Raw genomic sequence first — 21270 nt, 5'->3', positions numbered from 1 at the left:
AATAATCAATGCAGTATATAGGCCTAAAGAAATAATATTACTAAAAATCTAAAATATTATATTAACATTAAAAGTATTTTTACCTCGGAAGTTTTCTATAAACACTGTAACTGAACAGTCAGCAATGAAAGTATGCTACATGTGAATAATTACTGCTCCCTTTCAAAGAAATCAGTTTCTCAAGAAGTTTATCAGATAAGGATCCCCTTGCTTGTGAAAGAATAAATCCTGCAAAACAGAACAGTCTTTCTACAGGCGCAGACGAACACAAACTTGTATTATACTTTATAAAAGCTTGTTTCACTGTTGGGTAATTCTCTAGAGTGCACAGGGTTGTCCCTTTGCTGTTTAAGAATTGTATGAAAGCTCATACTCCGCAGTAGACAAGTTCTTTTCTTTTTGCTTTTCAAAGTCTGTTGTACTTGAGTTGAAAACATAAGAATTGTTTTCATTGTCTGAACTAACCAAAGATGTAGCAGAGAACTGCTCAGCTGATTTCACACACATATTCTGTATCCTCTTCTTATCATTTGGTGAGGCAGTGTTAGGTAGCCATCCATTTTAAATGATGGGTGGAAGCAAGCTGTCATAGCTCAATTGCTTCTGGGGTCAGATCAACATCGCTTTAAATCTTGATGAAAGCGAACTTATTAGGATTGGAGTTACTTGGAATAGATAGCAGAGTTTAGTAGGTAACAGAATATGTAATCTGTTTTTGAGGGAAATTAATGGGGACAAAAGTTGGCCGTAATAGCACGTCTTCTCATTTTGCATTAAATCAAGGGCTACAGCAGTTGGTTATCCCAGTGTTTCACATATACTGTTTGTATCACGTTTGAATTGCAATATTTGAGAGATTGAGTCATGAAGAGAATTCCATCGAGTTGGGCAAGGAAACTGTAATGAATATTTCAAGACATCTGATATAATTTCTGAGGATTTGGGTCTCCTAGACGCATTCCATAATGCTGAACATTTAGCAAGTGTTGGGTGATGGAGCCTTGATGCTGTTGGAGATTTCTTTATGGCATTAACACTAGGAGGACCGGACCCGTCATTCTGCTGGGTACCACGTATTTAAATAATTATTATTCGAAAGCTTTTCATCCTATGACTCCCACAATTTACGACTTTTATTTTATCTTTGTGATGTATGATTCCTAAAAATATTGGATTTTTATGACTTTTCTAAAGGATGTTACAAGCAATTACTACTAGTAGCAACATCGCCCGTCATTCTGACGGGTTTCAAGTTTCAGACCGGCCGTGCCTGCATACCAGATGCGGTTCAAATTTTTATTGTTGCAGCAATGTTTAGATTTCATTCGACTCTGTGAATGATTTATGACTTCGGCAGGTCCTTTGTCGGTATCTAAAAATAAAATATTGCTCTCTGAGTGTGTGTTGTTTTGACATGTGCGCGCTGTTTTCGTCGGCGAAAATTCAGTTTCACAAGGGCAGCCTCTGTTGACAAACGTTATTTGTCAGAAGAAGAAATCGACTATTTGATGAATATGTCTGGTAACGACTCAGAACGTGAAGATCCCCGTAATCTGTGCGAAATTGACGAAATCCACGAATTATGTGAAAATCAAAGTACAGACCACGCTGATAAGGACGCAGATTACGTTCCTAGCAGAGATGAAACTAGTGACTCTTCAGATGGAGATTCATCGCATGTGAGGCAAGATAACGAGCAACCAGAACAGCCAGCTGATACTTCATCTACAAAGGTAAGTTAGGCTACGTAATTTTTTATTATTAGATACTTATTATTATTATTATTATTATTACTATTATTATTATTATTATTATTATTATTATTATTATTATTATTATTATTATTATTACCATCATTATTTATTGTTATTATTTATTCGTTGTCGTATTATTATTATTATTACCATCATTATTTATTGTTATTATTTATTCGTTGTATTATTATTATTATTATTATTATTATTATTATTATTATTTTCATCACCATATTTCTTATAAATACCAGTAATATGTTACTTCAATTCTAATTACCACAACAGCAATGTGAAAAAATCTTTGTAACTCTAGTTCCTGGATTGAATTGTGTCTCTAACATAAAAGTATATAATTTATTAATTATGTTTTCAGCTGCTTCATTACCACTGGCTCCTAATGTTCCAACTACCAGAGGTGGCCGTGGCAGAGGCCGAGGACGAAATTGTTCTCAGGTAACAAACAATCCTGTCCTAGGAAGTGTTGAGACTGCTGCTGATGGGACACAATGGATGTTATTCCTCCACAAACTGCACCTGGAAGAAGAGCACGACAGAATATCGTGACAGAAGTCCCTGGACCTACAGGCCATGCGAAGAGGTCCGTCATAAATGGTAAGCACTCGAGTGCATGGAAACTTCTAATTGATGACTGCATGCTTCTGAATATAAAAAGATGCACTGAAAAAAGAGCATGTCAGGAATTACAAGATGACAGCTGGACCATTAGTATTGAAGCATTGGAAGCTGCTATTTCTCTTATGTATGTGAGAGGAGTATATGGCGCAAAAACTTTCTCCTAAAATTGTTATGGTCGCAGGTTTGGGGACCAGCATTTTTTCGAAACACCATGAGTAAACATCAATTTAGTGAAATTTTGTGGTTTCTGCGATTTGACGAGAAAGCCACACGATCTCAGCTGCTACTCCTATATGCAATACCTTCATTGCCAATTGCTTGTTATGTCACTGTGGATGAACAGTTGTTTCCTTGCAAGGCTCGCTGCCCATTCATGCAGTACATGAACAGCAAACCAGACAAGTTTTGGCTGGCTGTTGATACAAGCTCTAAATACTTGGTGAACGGTTTTCCTTACCTTGGTAGAGATGAGGAGTGTCCTGCAGTGTACCGTTAGCAGAACATGTTGTAATGCGTCTGGCAGAGCCCTACCTTTCTAAGGGAAGAAATATTACATGCGACAATTTCTTCACGGCAAAATCTTGGAGAAAATTTGAAACACAATAGTATTAGCATAGTCGGTACACTGGAAACGTGTAGACGGGAAGTTCCTCCATCGGCAAAATCACCTACAGTGCCCTTGCACAGTACCACTATTTACAAGTCAGGTGACATGACCCTAACCTCCTATCAGTGTAAAAAGAACAAGAATGTACTCCTGTTGAGCACAATACACAACACAGTTACCATCAATGAGCAGCATCAAAAAAAGCTACCTGAAACAGTGATGTTCTATACTGAAACTAAGTGTGGTGTTGACACCGTAGATCAAATGGCTCGACTTTACACTGTGAAATACGGATGCCCTAGATGGCCTATGCAAGTGTTTTTCAATGTGCTGGACCTGCCGCAATCAACGCATGGATTCTGTACAGAAGGTAACAGGTGACAATGTGTCTTGGCACCAGTTCATATTCAAGTTGAGAGAAGAACTAGCAGCCAGATATTTAACCACTAGACCACCAGCCCCTCTTCCTGAAAGAATTCTTCAGCAGAGCAATGTCCGCAAGACATGTCAGAATGGAGGATGCAGAGGGAAGAACAGAAGTGAAAATCAGTGTCGAAGTGCTTTAAGTATGTGTGTGGACCATGCTTAGCAAGTTCCGAGTGTGCCTGTGTAAGGTGATGTGATGCAGCTGGTGGCTTTGAATAAACAATCATGAAAGGAAGCTTATTTTTGTTGTTCTTGTTTATAGTGTAATGCATAGTGTTTAAATATGGAAATTATTTCTTTCATTTTTGTACTTAGATTTTTTAAGATGAATTCAATAGTTACTGAAATTTAAAAAATGTCATATCCTAGAGAAATCATACATATACTTTAAAAGCATTAAAAAATTATATAAATAAACATTCCTATTCAAAAGTGTTAAATATTTGGAAAGAAAACCTGTTAAACCTGCACCCGTCAAAATGACGGGTCCGGTCCTTGTAGGTAGACAGTATCTCTGGTCCTCCTAGTGTTAAGGAAATCAGTTGTGGCAAGAAACGTAAGTGTATGGCTAGCACATCTGAAATGGGTAGGCAAATAAGACAAAAGTTCATTCTTCAAATCCAAATCCAAAACTTGAAGGACAATAAGAAGAAGAAAGTATTTTGAGTATTTGAAATACAAAATACATCAGTTTTATGCATTTAAATACAAAATACTTTCGAAAATCCTTACAAATTACGAAATTCAAAGTATTTCAATTACTGTGTAAGACATGTAGTTGAGGTGAACGAATCACACTTATTTGTTAACAAAACACGAAAAGGAAGACAGGACGCCAACTGTTTGCCATTCACTTGGACGTGTGCCCCTCACTGTGGCTGTGGTGTGGGCATCTGTTTGCTGAAGTCAATGAAGATATGTTACACAGCTCCCTTTCTGGAACTCTTGTCAAATCTTTTGTAACAGGGTGTTTACAACCTAGAGCATATTCTTACTATTCCTCTGATGTTAGCAGTGTGAAGCTATTGTTTTCCAGGGTTTCCTCTGTTTATGTTTGGATCATTCACGTTGCCTTTGCTCTTTACAAGATTTTGATATCACAGTGTCTCCAGTCTTCTGGGATGGTGCTGGATGAAAAACATTCCATCAGCAGTGATGTCCGGGTGTCTAGGAGTAGCTAGGCTGATTGCTTTATGTGCTCATTTGGACTGGCTGTCTTATTTTTCAGTTGTGTGGTAGTATCCTTCACTTCCATGTAATGGGTGGATGATTTTGAGTTCCTCTCTCCTATTTTCATTTTTGTGTTCAGTCTGTTGCTTTCTTGCCATTTTGTGAGAAGTGCATTTCCTGTATAGGATGTGAATTCCTTTTGTAGGGGGCAAGGGTTTTCTTTTCTGGGCAGAGAAAGAGTTTTTTATGTCTTCTGCTGCCAGATTAGCCTCATTTTCGCTATACACCGATTTAGTTGTCTTCTGGAGAATCTTACGTCCTGTGTTTTTTCGCATAATTCAGTGGGTCCATTTTTGGAGGCTCTGCCTCTATGAAGGACGTTCAGTTGGCCTTACATATCTCCGAACACTCTTTATTGAACCAATGTTCGAATTTTATCTTGCAGTTGACTGTGGAGATACTCTGAATGTCTATTGCCATCTGGGTTTATATGTATGACAGCTTGCTATAGCATCACAGTAGACATAGACTCTGACAATTGATATGTGGTTCGTTTTAATTACGACGACGTTTTCTTCTGTATGGATTTTTATTGGTTTCCAATCCTCTCGTAAAAGCAAGAAACTTCACTGATGCGTACTATCGGTGACACACATCATCTGCCCTGAACCTTGGAGAAGTTAGGGGTGATTGTTTTGAGGGGTGTGAGGCTAACCTTGGAGCAAGCGGCTGGCTAACGGTACTTTTCGGGCGAATACACTCTGCTTAATGGGTCATTCCATGAAAATGCGACATTTTCACGAAAAATAAAAATCTCACGAATCTCTGCTTGTTAATTGTCATTTTTTTTCGTTATGATCCGAATTTTTTGAATCTGACAACACTGATTGTGTAACAACACGTAAGTGGGAGAAAAAGCACCAAGAAGTTTGTGGTTTAAGAGCGCGAAATTATCTATTAGAAGTCACATATTTGAATGCACATTTAAGGCAAATAAATCATTACTTATGTATGTTAAATTCAATTAATAATGAAGTACTGACCTTTGTTAATAATTATAATGCATAGAAACGTAAAACAATGATTATTTCGTGCTTGATTACAATTATTACAAAGAAAGGTTGAGAGTTTGTGTTTCACGCTCAAATGGACATTTGTTTATATTTCTTCAAAACCATTTCATTTTTTTAATGTTTCATAAATGTAAAAGTGAGGCACATCATACAACAATCAACTTCTACATCTTGATTACACGACTTTTAACATTGTATCACTTCGGAATATGTATTTTATAAACTTTCTTGTGTTAAATTTCTATCGTACCTGTTGACATGTTTCGACCTTTTATGGGTCATCCTCAGAACTAGTCGTTGTTGGTCTTGGCGCCTCTTGTTTTGTTTCCTGTGAGGGTGCGTTCGTGTGATGTAGTGTAGAGTCAAAGAGTGTGTGTTTTCCGAAGTTGAGTTGTGTGTTGAGAATTTCATTGGGGTTTGGAATTGAATGGGTTACATCAGCTTCTTGTCTATGCGGATGACGTGAATATGTTAGGAGAAAATACACAAACGATTAGGGAAAACACGGAAATTTTACTTGAAGCAAGTAAAGCGATTCATTTGGAAGGAAATCCCGAAAAGACAAAGTATATGATTATGTTTCGTGACCAGAATATTGTACGAAATGGAACTATAAAAATTGGAGATTTATCCTTCGAAGAGGTGGAAAAATTCAAATATCTTGGAGCAACAGTAACAAATATAAATGGCACTCGGGAGGAAATTAAACGCAGAATAAATATGGGAAATGCGCGTTATTATTCGGTTGAGAAGCTTTTATCACCCAGTCTGCTGTCAAAAAATCTGAAAGTTAGTATTTATAAAACAGTTATATTACCGGTTTTTCTATATGGTTGTGAAACTTGGACTCTCACTCTGAGAGAGGAACATAGGTTAAGGGTGTTTGAGAATAAGGTGCTTAGGAAAATATTTGGGGCTAAGAGGGATGAAGTTACAGGAGAATGGAGAAAGTTACACAATGCAGAACTTAACGCATTGTATTCTTCACCTGACACAATTAGGAACATTAAATCCAGACGGTTGAGATGGGCAGGGCATGTAGCACGTATGGATGAATCCAGAAATGCATATAGAGTGTTAGTTGGGAGACCGGAGGGAAAAAGACCTTTAGGGAGGCCGAGACGTAGATGGGAGGATAATATTAAAATGGATTTGAGGGAGGTGGGATATGATGATAGAGAATGGATTAATCTTGCACAGGATAGGGACCGATGGCGGGCTTATGTAAGGGCGGCAATGAACTTCCGGGTTCTTTAAAAGCCATTTGTAAGTAAGTAAGTGTTTTTGTGTGTCTGTATATTTCATATTGTTCTAATGTGTTTAGTTTCTGGCTTTGTGGTTGGATGTGTAGTAACTCCATGTCTGTGTTGATGTCTCTGTAGATCATTTGAAACACGTTACAAGGAACACATCACAGCCATAACAAAATTACAAAACACCTCCACATATGCAGAACATCACAAATGCTAACCATACCTACAAAGACATCAACACAGACTACTACTACACATCCAACCAAAAAGCAGAAACTAAACACACTAGAACAATATGAAATATACAGATACACAAAAATACACCGCAATGAAATTCTCAACATACAACTCAACTTCGGAACACACACACTCTTTGACTACACTACATCTCACGAACACACCCTCACAGGAAACAAAACAATAGGCGCCAAAACCAACAACGACCAGTTCTGAAGATTTCCCATAAATAGGTCGAAACATGTTAACAGGTACGATAGAAATTTAACACAAAGTTTATAAAATACATATTCCGAAATCAACTTCTTATATGGACAACATTTTGATTTATGTACAAACGAAGAAAAATGTTATGTTCATGTGTGACCAAATTTTACCCTAAAATCCAGTTACAATTGTTATTCTCATTGGAAGCCTAAACATAATTAGTAATGAAATTTCAAATACTTATTGTTGATTTAGATAATTGTGTGTGTGTGTGTGTGCACACGCACCTGTGCGTTTTTTTCAATGTACATATACTGTAGGTTAAACACTCTTGAAAATAAGTGTTCCATAACTGTTTTAAGGGGGAAAAGAACTGGTCACGCTACCGCATTATCTCCTGGCCTAGTTGCCTCATAAATGGTGCCTTCTTGGTATCACTTGTGAGGTTCACACCTTTCTTTGGACAGTTGACTAAACAATAACAATTGTTGTCAAAATATAGTGTGTAGGCCTAAAATTAGCATAAAACAATTTATGCCTAGAGTTCGTATAAAATATTTATTATTTTTTAATTCCTTGAATTAAAAACTTACAAAAATTGCTTTATGTTAATTTATTTCATATAAAAAAAACAAGCTTATACAGTACATTTTTATGGTAAGTAGATAGCCACCATACTAGGCCTATGTATAAATAAATTGACGTGATTATTGGCACATTAGATAAATGGTACTAAATTTCTGATATTAATTTAAAATCGTTTTATTTAATAACATCAATTAACTCACCCTAGGTATCATTTAGCAATTCTAAAACATAGGCCTTTTTAAATCTATAGTAGTTGTTCTATTGATATAAGTGTTTATACATTTTGAACATTTTTTGATAGTATTTTCAAGAATTAAGTTGGGCTGATTACTTGATTGGGTTTTTTCCGAGGTTTTCTCCCACCGTAAGGCAAATGTCGGGTAATCTATGGCGAATCCTCGGCCTCATCTCACCAAATACCATTTCGCTATCACCAATCCCATTGACACTAAATAGCCTAGTCGTTGATGTAGTAAAAAAATGACATCAAATATACAGGTGAGGTTACAAAAGCTTGTGGTGGCGAAGAAGTGAAAGTGTCTGTGATGTCCAAGGAAGGGAAGTACTACAAATGGCTGACACATTGGTATATTCGTCATGACATTATACAGGAAATATCACCACATATGGTTGTAAACCGTGGACCGTGCATTTTAGTGTAATCTAGTGTTGTTTTGTATAACAAGAAGTGTAGGCATAGTATACAAGTCTTTAGAAGAAGTAATGTACTGTATTATACTTACTTACTGGCTTTTAAGGAACCCGGAGGTTCATTGCCGCCCTCACATAAGCCCGCCATTGGTCCCTATCCTGAGCAAGATCAATCCAGTCTCTATCATCGTATCCCACCTCCCTCAAATCCATTTTAATATTATCCTCCCATCTACGTCTCGGCCTCCCAACTAACACTCTATATGCATTTCTGGATTCGCCCGTACGTGCTACATGCCCTGCCCATCTCAAACGTCTGGATTTATTGTTCCTAATTATGTCAGGTGAAGAATACAATGCGTGCAGTTCTGTGTTGTGTAACTTTCTCCATTCTCCTGTAACTTCATCCCTCTTAGCCCCAAATATTTTCCTAAGCACCTTATTCTCAAACACCCTTAACCTATGTTCCTCTCTCAAAGTGAGAGTCCAAGTTTCATAACCATACAGAACAACCTGTAATATAACTGTTTTATAAATTCTAACTTTCGGATTTTTTGACAGCAGACTGGATGATAAAAGCTTCTCAACCGAATAATAACAGGCATTTCCCATATTTATTCTATGTTTAATTTCCTCCCGAGTATCATTTATACTTGTTACTGTTGCTCCAAGATATTTGAAGTTCGTGATTTAGCAGTTACATGTACTAAACAAGTGTCTTAATTATATGGAAAACAAGTGAATGCATTTATGTCATTTGGCACAATGATATGAACATTTTCCATTTTGGTAATAAATCAAGTGGCATACAATATTTCATATTTTTTACATTATTAATTATTCCTTTTCATTAAGAATTTGTGTTAATATTTAGGAATGCTTATGTTAAAAGACAGTAATGTATTTTTTATGAACTACTAAGTATTCAATTAAATATCCTGCAAAGATCATAGTTAATTACTTCAAAAATGTTACGTGTGTAACTATGGAATGACCCTTATCCCCTTTCTAGGCCTATTTTCTTCAAAAAACATTTCTCTCCATTTATATGTGGAAGATGGAGGTGAACGTTTGTTTTCTCTAGTTAATAGAATTGCTGATGTAAATATATATTCAAGGCTAAGACGTAGCAATAAAATTTTCGTGTGTAGAGTTTGCATATATAGAGAGACTAAGTGTATCTGTAAGCGTATCTGTATATAGCAACTAAATTTAGACTTAAGTGTACCTAATCATGCCGGCTCCTAAGAAAAAGAAGGTAATTCATTCTCAAGTACGTGAAATAATAGCTAAAGTAATAGAAACGTGTGATAATGAAGCCAAGAATAAGAGTCTTACACATTTAGTTACTCAGGCACTAAACACGCAGCATATTACTGCACACTGTTTTGTCTGAATTTACGTTAAAACAAATTAGAAAAGAAAATTAGGAAAGAAACCGGGATTGCCCCAAAGAGAACTGGAAGGGTTATTGTCAACATACATTAAAAGTGGAGAGCCAATATAGATTTCGGCATAATACTGTGCCTGCAGTAGTGGATAATCTGATTATTTCTTTGTATAAAGAAGACGATAGTGATGATAGGAGCAATGATGATGATGATGATGAAAATGATTCAAAATTAGCTACCTACTCCATTGTAATGCGACACAGAATTGGTCAGTCAATGTTTTTATAATGCATGCCACATTGTATTTCTATTTTCAAACTTTCTCTCTCTCCATCCACCCCCTCCACTACTATTACGAAACTACCCCCAACTCCGCATTCCTTCCAGGGCAGATGAGCTGCCTCTTTGATTTTCTTGGGTGAGTGCATGAACTGCATAAAGGCCTGGTAGATCGACTATATTTACTAGCATGGTTTCTGTTAGCATTATAAGTCTTAGTCTTCAGTAATATCCTTTGACGACATTGTGAGGGCGTTTTTTAATCCTATGTTGTACAGCATTATTCAGTTGGAATTTGCTTAAATTTGATTTCTCCTCAAAGTCATGCGCCATTAAACTGTTGTTGATGAAAAATGAATTGCCTTACATAGACTCCCTTTGGCCAGAAGTCTTCTTCAGTGATTCTGTCATACTCTTCGCTTTACCTGGAAGGACGTTGTTTATACCTTCATGGTTTTCAGCTGGATTATAATTATTGTTCTCCATCTTGACTGGTGTTCACAGTCATGAAACTCGAATCATTTAATGTTGCCTTTGTGATGACCAGTAAGCTTCGTTCTATGTAGTTCGGTCAGAAAAGACAGTAGATAATAAGCACATGCTAGTCATGACTACACTTAATAAACAATTCTTATTGCAGAAAACTTTTTCTACAGTATTTTGATACGAAGTTAATCCTAAAATGACTCCCTGCAAAGGGTCAGTATGCAGTGCTTTTAATTGTAGCAACAACCAGTGGAAAACGCCAGAACTCTCATTTTTTATGTTTCCTAAGGACCCTGTAAGGTGAGTAAACGCTGTAAAATGATTTTGATTTACTTTATTGTGTATATTAGTTGGAATTTTACACTATACATACTGTTATCCAGGTAGACTGCAACTAAATCTCACTGGAATGTCTCAATGACCACTTTACGAAAACTCACCGTACAATCCCTAGCTCCATCGACAAACAGCAAATAATTGCTGAACTTTAACCTATGGACCATCTCCTCAAGAGAAAAATTTCACTTTTCGTACATTACACAATCTGACGTGAAGAAAGCCTTGAAAGGAAACACAACTACCTACAACAGAAGGACCGGACCACGGCAACATTTCGTTATTAAACAAAATAATGGAGGTAATATTACCGACTGTGACTCACATTTTCAATGCCTCAGTTATGACTTCGACTTGCCCACAACAATGGAAGGTCACTTTTGTCCACCCACTTCCCAAGACTAAACCACAGACATCTCATGACCGTAGACCTATCATCATTCTGTCTTATCCAAAGCATTGTACACAAGCAACTGACAGACTACTTAAACAAGTACAAACTTTTCTACTCAAGTTTCAGGGTCAGACATAACACAAGTGTTGCATTACTTAAAGTCATGGAAGATCTGTGTGAGGCCTGGGACAGACGTAAATTGACAAGAATGACTTTACTTGACTTCAGCAAAGCCTTCAGTTCTGTAGACGTTGACCTGTTAATCTGTAAACTCAGACATCTACACCTAGAAGAACATGTCCTGTGGTTTGTGTTTCACTTTAATGGCTGCCAACAAAATGTGATAGCTGGAAATTGTTCTTTCTCTTGGCAGGCCGTGAGGTTAGGGGGGATCATTTCTTGGGCTTCTATTATTTTCAGTCTATACAAACTACAATCTTTAAAGTACTGGTACTGCCGACACCATTTCTACGCAGACGACCTTCAAGTATACATAAAATTCCACACTGACAAAATAAATGATGCAATATCTAAAATTAATGACGATCTCGACTCAATTTGGATATGGACACGGAAATTCCGACTTAAACTAAATCCATAAAAATCACAGTCAATAATTGTGGTCATTGACGTTTGTTAAGCACTATTACTATATCAAATGTGTCTCCGATTAAAATAAATGGCACCGAAATTCCGTTCAGTAAATAAGTGAAGAACCTTATATGGATAAAAGTTTAAATTGGAACATTCAAGTTGCAGAAACTTCTAAGAAAGTATTCTTACTAATCCACTTGTTTAAGCAGTTGAAGAACTTTCTTCCCTTTTTCCTGAAAAAGATTTTAGTGCAAACACTCATGATGCGCCACTTCAATTACTGTGATATTCTGTTTACTGGTCTAAGTGTTACTTTGATGCAGAGACTGCAATGTTTTGCCTGCAATATTCGCGGGGCTGATCACATAACACCATCCCTCGAAATGTTGTCCCGGCTCCATCTAGAAGATCACAAAAAAATCCACTGACATTTCCTCTTCTTTCATGTATTGCATTTCTCCACTCTTGTCTAGCTCGTTTTCAAAATTGATCCACCACATAATCTAGACACACGATCACAGCACTCCCAGCATTGTCCTTGCCGCTGAACATCCTCATGCTCATCTTCTTTCAATGCGGCTGTTCCTCAACTCTGGAATTCCCTACCGAGATATGTCAGACATCAAACCAATTTAAGAATCGACTAAGGAAATATTTTTCAAGCAGTTCTCGTTAATAATAGTTGTTTCAAGTTTCCCAATGTTTAATGGTTATATGGATAAATATTTAAGTCATCATCAACCAAGTCGCAAGCACGCTGTGTTACTTCTGTGCGCAAGGTGCAGGATCTTTGTCGGCGCAGAATGTAGTGCACTGGCAGCCTGCTTGCCTCTGTAATCTGTAGTTGAGTTTACCATTACGCTGTAGATGATTGGATAGTAAAGAAGAATACATCATGCACTTTGATAAACAGCTTGTGCCAACACTAAATTACGCCTAAAGCCTAATAGTACATTATGCAACGAGCCTATAATGATAGTACTTAAGAGGCGAGTATGTTTGTTTATGAAACGAGCGCAAGTAAGTTTCATAATTTTCATACGAGCATCTTAATTACCATTATAGGCAAGTTTCATACGACTTTTTATGCTCGACCATATTTCTAACTTGAAATTATTCAGAAGTATTCATTTTATTCATATCTAACTGAAGAGTGGAAGTGACCTTGTGCATCGCTTGTAAATTGTGAGATGTGCGCAGACGCGAAAATATTGATTTTTTCCGAGGAACAATAATGTCATTGACCTTGTTATAATCTACAGAATAACTTACTTACTTACTGGCTTTTAAGGAACACGGAGGTTCATTGCCGCCCTCACATAAGCCCGCCATTGGTCGCTATCCTGAGCAAGATTAATACATTCTCTATCATCATATCCCACCTCCCTCAAATCCATTTTAATATTATCCTCCCACCTACGTCTCGGTCTCCCTAAAGGTCTTTTTCCCTCCGGCCTTCCAACTAACGCTCTATATGCTTTTCTGGATTCGCCCATGCGTGCTACATGCCCTGCCCATCTCAAACATCTGGATTTAATGTTCCTAATTATGTCAGGTGAAGAATACAATGCGTGCAGTTCTGTGTTGTGTAACTTTCTCCATTCTCCTGTAACTTCATCCCGCTTAGCCCCAAATATTTTCCTAAGCACCTTATTCTCAAACATCCTTAACCTATGTTCCTCTCTCAAAGTGAGAGTCCAAGTTTCACAACCATAAAGAACAACCGGTAATATAACTGTTTTATAAATTCTAACTTTCAAATTTTTTGACAGCAGACTGGATGATAAAAGTTTCTCAGCCGAATAATAACAGGCATTTCCCATATTTATTCTGTGTTTAATTTCCTCCCGAGTATCATTTATACTTGTTACTGTTGCTCCCAGATATTTGAACTTCTCCACCTCTTCAAAAGATAAATTTCCAATTTTTATATTTCCATTTCGTACAATATTCTCGTCACGAGACATAATCATATACTTTGTCTTTTCGGGATTTACTTCCAAAGCTATCTCTTTACTTGCTTCCAGTAAAATTCCCGTGTTTTCCGTAATCGTTTGTGGATTTTCTCCTAACATATTCACGTCATCCGCATAGACAAGCAGCTGACCTCTGTTATCCTGGACTTTCCTAATGGCATATTCTAGAGCAAAGTTAAAAAGTAAAGGTGATAGTACATCTCCTTGCTTTAGCCCGCAGTGAATTGGAAACGCATCTGACAGAAACTGACCTATATGAACTCTGCTATATGTTTCACTGAAACACATTTTAATTAATCGAACTAGTTTCTTGGGAATACCAAATTCAATAAGTATATCATATAAAACTTCTCTCTTAACCGAGTCATATGCCTTTTTGAAATCTATGAATAACTGATGCACTGTACCCTTATACTCCTATTCTTTCTCCATTATCTGTCGAATACAAAATATCTGGTCAATAGTTGATCTATTACGCCTAAAACTACACTGATGATCCCCAATAATTTCATCTATAGCCTATATGGAGTTAATCTTCTCAAAAGAATATTGGACAAAATTTTGTACAATGTCAACAAAAGTGATATTCCTCGAAAGTTACTACAGTTAGTCTTGTCCCCCTTCTTAAAGATAGGTACGATTATGGACTCCTTCCATTGATCTGGTACAATTTCCTTTTCCCAAATAGCAAGTACAAGCTTATAAATTTCGTTAGGTAATGCGCTTCCACCCTCTTGTATTAATTCTGCTGGAATTTGATCGATACCTGGAGACTTATAATTTTTCAGATTTTCTATTGCAATTTCGACTTCAGAAAGTGTGGGTTCGGGTATAAATGGCTCAGCAGTTTGTATTTCAATTTCGTCCCGATCATTTGTATTTGGCCTATGTATATTTAGTAGTTGTCCAAAATAGTTTTTCCATCTGTTCAGGATTGAATGAGCATCTGCAAGCAAGTCACCATTCTCATCCTTGAACACGTTTACCTTTGCCTGATATCCATTCTTGAATTCCTAACATGAATAACATGAACTAATTTTGATATAACCTGGAAATTGATTTAGAATTGGAAAACGAGATGACAAATAATTGAATTTATTTGAATATTATTTACAATTAATGCTAATTATTATAGTAACAGAACATAACCTTCTGCGACAGTATTGGATTTCCAGCCTCTGTGACGTTTCCCTTGTCTTTCGATTGCATATCCGAGAATAATCGAAAACCTGAACTTTAATGAATAGGTGTACTTTAATTACATGCATTAAAGGACTGCTATCAGGTGTATAATTACTACATTCGGCATGGTCGAGCATAAACAACTAAATGCAAATAGCCTACATTATAGAAATACAAATACATTGAACCAATATAACTATAATTGTAGCATATACTTGCAACATCTTTTTAAGTGTAGTTATATAAGAAGGAAACAATACATTGTCAGTGAAAGTTAGCAATTTATAAATAAAGGTCCTACACACTGGGCATGTTGTAAAATATAAACAAAACATATTGACAAATTCAACGATAATACTGGAAAGATGGATTCAAATTAAAGTGATCTAAATTGTGCAATGGATACATATCTCAATTAAGAGTCACACTTTCAGATTTAATCGGCACACACTCTTGCTTTTTGACATCTTTTGGTTTATACGAAATGAACTATATTTGGACATAATGAAACACAACTCTGAACCCTTAATGCACGCTTTGAGTTATGATCACTGAGGGTGGCTCTTCCAGGGCCTTTGTTACGTTTCATAGCTGAAAATGAAGCTTCACACACAGAGGCCGAAGCAAACATTGAAATTAAAGATGCCTCAAGCCTATGGAGACGAGGGAATCTTGATTTACGAAATGGGCTGTAAAAGTCTAGCAAACTACGTCTGTTCCTGTGACTGTCAGCCAGCTCAATGGCACATTTCAAGTTGTTTAGTTCAGTTGGACATCTTTGGGAGTATCATCAATATTTATTGTAAACAGTGTAGCAAATAGATCGAAATCCTTTTTAGGCGACTTAAATCTTGAAATCGGTCTTCAAAGTCATTCATAAGAAAACAACTGGAGATTTTCAAGATAACGGCCCGTCTCTAAGAAATCAGAGTCCCGGACCACACATGCCTACCTGAGAATGACCAGGTTCGCCATTGGACAGTCGACATTCCCATAATGACAGCATATTGTTTAAAGCTTGATACTGCACAACATAATTATCTGTGATCAATTTGTATTTTCCAGCTGTGCAACAAGTTCTCCACTCATTTCCAGAAACAAATTTATCTCTTCCAATAATTCGAAAAATCTGCACAGAACTTTGCTACATTCCATGAAGTCTGTTGCTTCCCATTCAGAATTAAAATTGTTTGTTGGTTTCAGAGGCCTTCACTTTAACGCGTTTCTTTCCACGACAAACAGGCGTCGACCTACGAGACGCCTCTACTACCGAGAAGATACTGTACACGTTACTGCTCCACTCGCACCGTGCTCAGTACCTGCACATAGCACCGTGTGCAGTCAGTTGCTTGTCAATGATTTGAGTTTTCTCATCATTATTATTATTTCTTATCAGTGGTTATTAAGTTACTGTCTCACAAACATTACTTATCTACTTATGGCTTTTAAGGAAACAGCAGGTACATTGCTGCCTCACATAAGCCCTCCATCGGTCCCTGTCCTGTGCAAGGTTAATCCAGTCTCTCATCATATCCCACCTCCCTCAAATCCATTTTAATGTTATCCTCCCATTTACGTTTCGGCCTCCCCAAAGGTCTTTTTCTCTCTGGCTTCCCTCTAACCTTCATTGTTTACTTTTACTTTCATTATTCACTTTCATCTTGTTTTACGACCTAGATATTACTGTAATAACTACTGTAACCTTATTGTATTCAATTAGAATTGGAGTGTGGCTGGATGGAAGAGAAGGCCTACTGGCCTTAGCTCTGCCAGATTAAATAAATAAATTATTATTACCGTAATATGGATAACATTACAGTACTGGTAATGCTGTAAATCTCATTTTGGGTTTTCTATAGCACACGACACTGAAGGTTTTTTTGACAAAAAAAAATGGAAAAATGGTGTAATTTTCAGAGAGAAGGTAGACCTAGTTAGGAATATGAAGAATTCATATAGGACGTCAGTTGGCTTTAAAACATTAGAAAATAAACTGACCGGCAAAAAAGTGGATCACTTTGTAAAAATCGAATCATCTATAATAAACCACCAATTTAGAGAGAGTATTATTAAATTGAATAGGTTTTATGACCAAAGAGAAATGTATTCATAGGCGGAGTTATGATGGAGGGGCATGGGGGGGCACTGCCCCCCAAACTTGTCTAAACTCTTTCTTTTATTAACATTACAAAATATTGAATTTTCTTTTGTTTATGATTAAGTTTTTTGCGCTTAAATTGACGAGTTAATGTCTTCAGATCATTGTCTGGACAATATTTATTTTAAATTTTTGAATGTATAAGAATTTCTATACCTCATTTGTGGAATGGAAGCATTGTAATGTTTCTTTTGTAACATCCTGTACTCGTGTGTTAAAAGTCTGCAGGTGTTCAACCGCCACAGAGAAATATGAATAACATATTGCACAAAAATGCAAAAAAAAGAAAAGTGATCTGAGTATAATGTGTAAACTTAAAGACGGGATTAAATAAAATAATTCTGTGGTGTTCAGATAAGTCTTTTTTTTTTTTTGTGCAGATGGAATTTTGTTCCCCAGATGAACACTCAGTTAAATTATACAAGTGAGTGTGCAAAAATCAAAAGAATACTAGCAGTTGATGTGTTTTATTTGTGTAGAAAGTTGTTTGCAATAAGGGTTCCAAGTTTAATTTTAATTTGTCTCCAAACTCATTTTTATGACTTGTCTCCCTGTACCCAAACAACACAAAATTAGATATCTTCAGGAAAGCTAAAGATAAAAATATTTCCTTTAGCAGTGATACCGGTACGTAGTTTTATTGATGTATGCATGTGTTTGTGTACAAGAGAGAAAAAGAGGGAGATTGTTTTAAATTATGCCCTATTATAATTTATAGCAGATCTACAGTTCAAGCCCTATACTAATAAATGGTCATAATCTGATACACTGTACTGTACCACGGTCAAGCTACAATGAGGGGAGGACGTAATTTTTTTTTAGTAGGTTATTTTACGAAGCTTTATCACCATCTTAGGTTATTTAGCGTCTGAATGAGGTGAAGGCAAGCTACAATGAGGGGAGGACGTAATTTTTTGTAGTAGGTTATTTTACGAAGCTTTATCACCATCTTAGGTTATTTAGCGTCTGAATGAGGTGAAGGCAAGCTACAATGAGGAGAGGACGTAATTTTTTTTTAGTAGGTTATTTTACGAAGCTTTATCACTATCTTAGGTTATATAACGTCTGAATGAGGTGAAGGTGATAATTCCGGTGAAATTAATCCGGGGTCTAGCACTGGTAGTTACCCAGCATTTGCTCATATTGGGTTGAGGGAAAACCCCGGAAAAAACCTGAACTAGGTAACTTGTCCCAACCGGAAATCGATCCCGAGCCATCTGATTTTGCGGCCAGATGCGCTAACCGTTACTCCACAGGTGTTGACGGGAGGACGTAAATGATGACACCATAACTGCGTTATGGGAATTCTATGGTTTTGCTTTGTCCCCCAAGGAAACTGTTCTCTCTCCGCCTATGGATGTATTCAAAATTTTTGGAGATGAACATAATGTTATAAAATGCCAGACCACCTCGTGAGCCACTTTGTATCCCTAACCTTTAGACTGTATGATTTATGATTTTACGACACAGACCAGTAATAAAACTTTCATGTTTTACAATTGTGTGGTGGCCCTATTAATGAATTATCAATGCATCGCACATTGTCTGTCGTAAATCAAAATGTTTCTTCAGTTTCTGTTTTCAATTTGATAAGTTAAAATGCCTCTTATTTGAGACGACATTGCGAGAGCTGTCATGTTCGTTGAAGATGGATGAATCATTCTTTATGCGGTTAATGCTATCGTAGAAGCATTCTATGTGTCCTACAGTGATTCTGTGAACTGGGAACCAACCTCAGACAACCAGAATCAGGCCGTGGTAGATCTACATCAACCAAGGAGGACAGGTTTCTGATTCTCTGTATCTTGCGATATCTCCACACGACTGCGGTCCAGGCCAGAAAGCATCTCGAAACAGTGAGGAACATCACTGTGAGGAGAGAAATGGTACACGAAGACTCCACGAAGCCAATTTGGCCTCAAAAAGACCTGTAATTTCACCATCAGCACAGGGCAGTGTGATTACAGTGCATGCGCCAACACCAGAATTGGACTGTGGACTAGTGGTCAGTGGTGCCGTTCACGGGTGAATCGCGATTTTGCTTTCGGTTATCTGATGTTAGAGAATGAGAGAGTGGGGAGCAATATTTGCCTTGCAACTTTCCCGAAAGAACGCTGTTTGGATGGTTCTGTCATGGTTTGAGCGATATCAGTTTTTGAACTCAAGCAAAACTTGTTTTCGTCGATGGAGGCGCACCAATATATAGTGGAGGTGTTAGCGGACCGTGTAATTCCCTTTGCATAACCATCCCCCTCCATGCTGCTCACTGCCTTCGTGACATCGGGATGCAGCCGGACTTAAATCCTATTGAACATCTGTGCATATGTAGGAGAAGTGGAATCTCAGGATCTGGTGGTTAGCATGGAGGACACAATACGCGCACAGTAACAGTTACAGTGGCTTAATCATTTGTTAATGTAAGCCACAAAATGGATTACTTGAAATTTTGTGTAAATTACAACACTTTAGAACTTAAAATAAACTGCAAACAAAAAGCATTTTGATGACGGGATGAAGTGCACAGGTTACATGTTTTTTTCATTTTACAATATGCCTTAGTCAGAATGAAGAAAAAATAACCTAAAGCATAAGCTATAAAATGATTATAGTTCTTTAAAATCTTAGGTGATCCACTTTTTTGCTGGTCAGTGTAACTAAAAATTGGAAAGAACTGATCAGTGTAGGTAACCTAAAAGTGACTGTTTAACACGCAAAATAAAGAGGTAGAACACTTAAAAATGAACGCAAAACGTACATTTCACTTCACTTAGTATATGCAAGGCATACCAAAAGCCTAAACTAACCTGTCACAGATTTCCACACTACAGAACTTAGAAAAATGCAAGTTGGAAATTTCAGTGTCCCGTGCTATAGAAATGCAGACTAATCTAATCTAATGCTTTTTTTTTTTTTTTTTTTCAGGAACAGATTGTGGTTGATAAACCTTGGAAGGAAAGATTTAATGGATAAGAGTATTGACTACTTATATAATAATATAAAACTGTGCTCTAATCATTTCGAAGATGGGCAGTTAGGAACACTAATAGGAACAAGTTAGTGTGGAATGCTGTTCACACTATTCGATATTCCTAATCCGCCTCCTCCAGTAAAAAGAAAATTGAGCACCAGAAAGTATGAAGTATTGCGGAAAAAGTTACGTCAATCCTTTAATGGTGACTCTTTACTGCAAGATTGTGCGTCAGCTGAACTTGATGACTTTACCAGTGATCTCCCAAATAAAATGTGTGATGCTTCCACACAAACAGAGCTTTCTTTGAATGAAAATGACATTATGCTAGCTATGTTACGAGAAAAGTATGAATATAAATCATTAGAAGTTGCTTGGCTCCGGAAAAAATACAAGGAAGTCAAGAGAAATCGGTGTGTGCGTGCAGTTTCAAGAAAAGGTACAGAAAAATAGACAAAAATGCAGTGCTAGTGGATAGTTAATGTTAGATGTAAATGTATTACATTTCATTTATTGGTAAGCATTGTACCTTTGTGATAAAGAAGAAATCAAAAGATGTACAAAATTATAAGTAGGCCTACATAGCCGCCTGTGTAGGTTAATACAGTTTATGAGAATAAACAAGTCATGAGTTGAGTAGAAGGTATGAATATGAAGAAATTTTATCAGTTATATTCTGAACCTTTTTTCAAAGCTTTAAGATAATTAGACAGTGCATTGAAGACCGTGATGAATGAACAGTGAACTCTTTGTTTATGTAACAGACTAACAGAGGACAGATGGAGATAGGATTTATTTCTTCCATTAAAATTATAAATGTATTGATTACTAAATACTAAAAATATCTTAGTTTGTAACATAAAACACCATCAGGGAAAGAATGTATACTCACAAAGTGAGGCCA

General features: G+C 36.8%; 1 protein-coding gene across 1 annotated transcript in view; it reads left to right on the top strand.

Annotated features, from left to right (window-relative positions):
- The window catches only part of LOC138693707 (putative polypeptide N-acetylgalactosaminyltransferase 10), a 387765-nt gene extending 366805 nt beyond the window's left edge, over window positions 1-20960 (top strand). The window contains exon 5 of the mRNA XM_069817537.1: window positions 20321-20960. The gene's annotated coding sequence lies outside the window, so the exon portion shown is untranslated. The remainder of the gene's footprint in view (window positions 1-20320) is intronic.
- Window positions 20961-21270: the final 310 nt, after the last annotated feature.

This window comes from Periplaneta americana, unplaced genomic scaffold (genome assembly GCF_040183065.1).
Source record: "Periplaneta americana isolate PAMFEO1 unplaced genomic scaffold, P.americana_PAMFEO1_priV1 scaffold_18, whole genome shotgun sequence".
Lineage (NCBI taxonomy): Eukaryota > Metazoa > Arthropoda > Insecta > Blattodea > Blattidae > Periplaneta > Periplaneta americana.
This window is presented reverse-complemented; position numbering and strand designations above follow the sequence as displayed.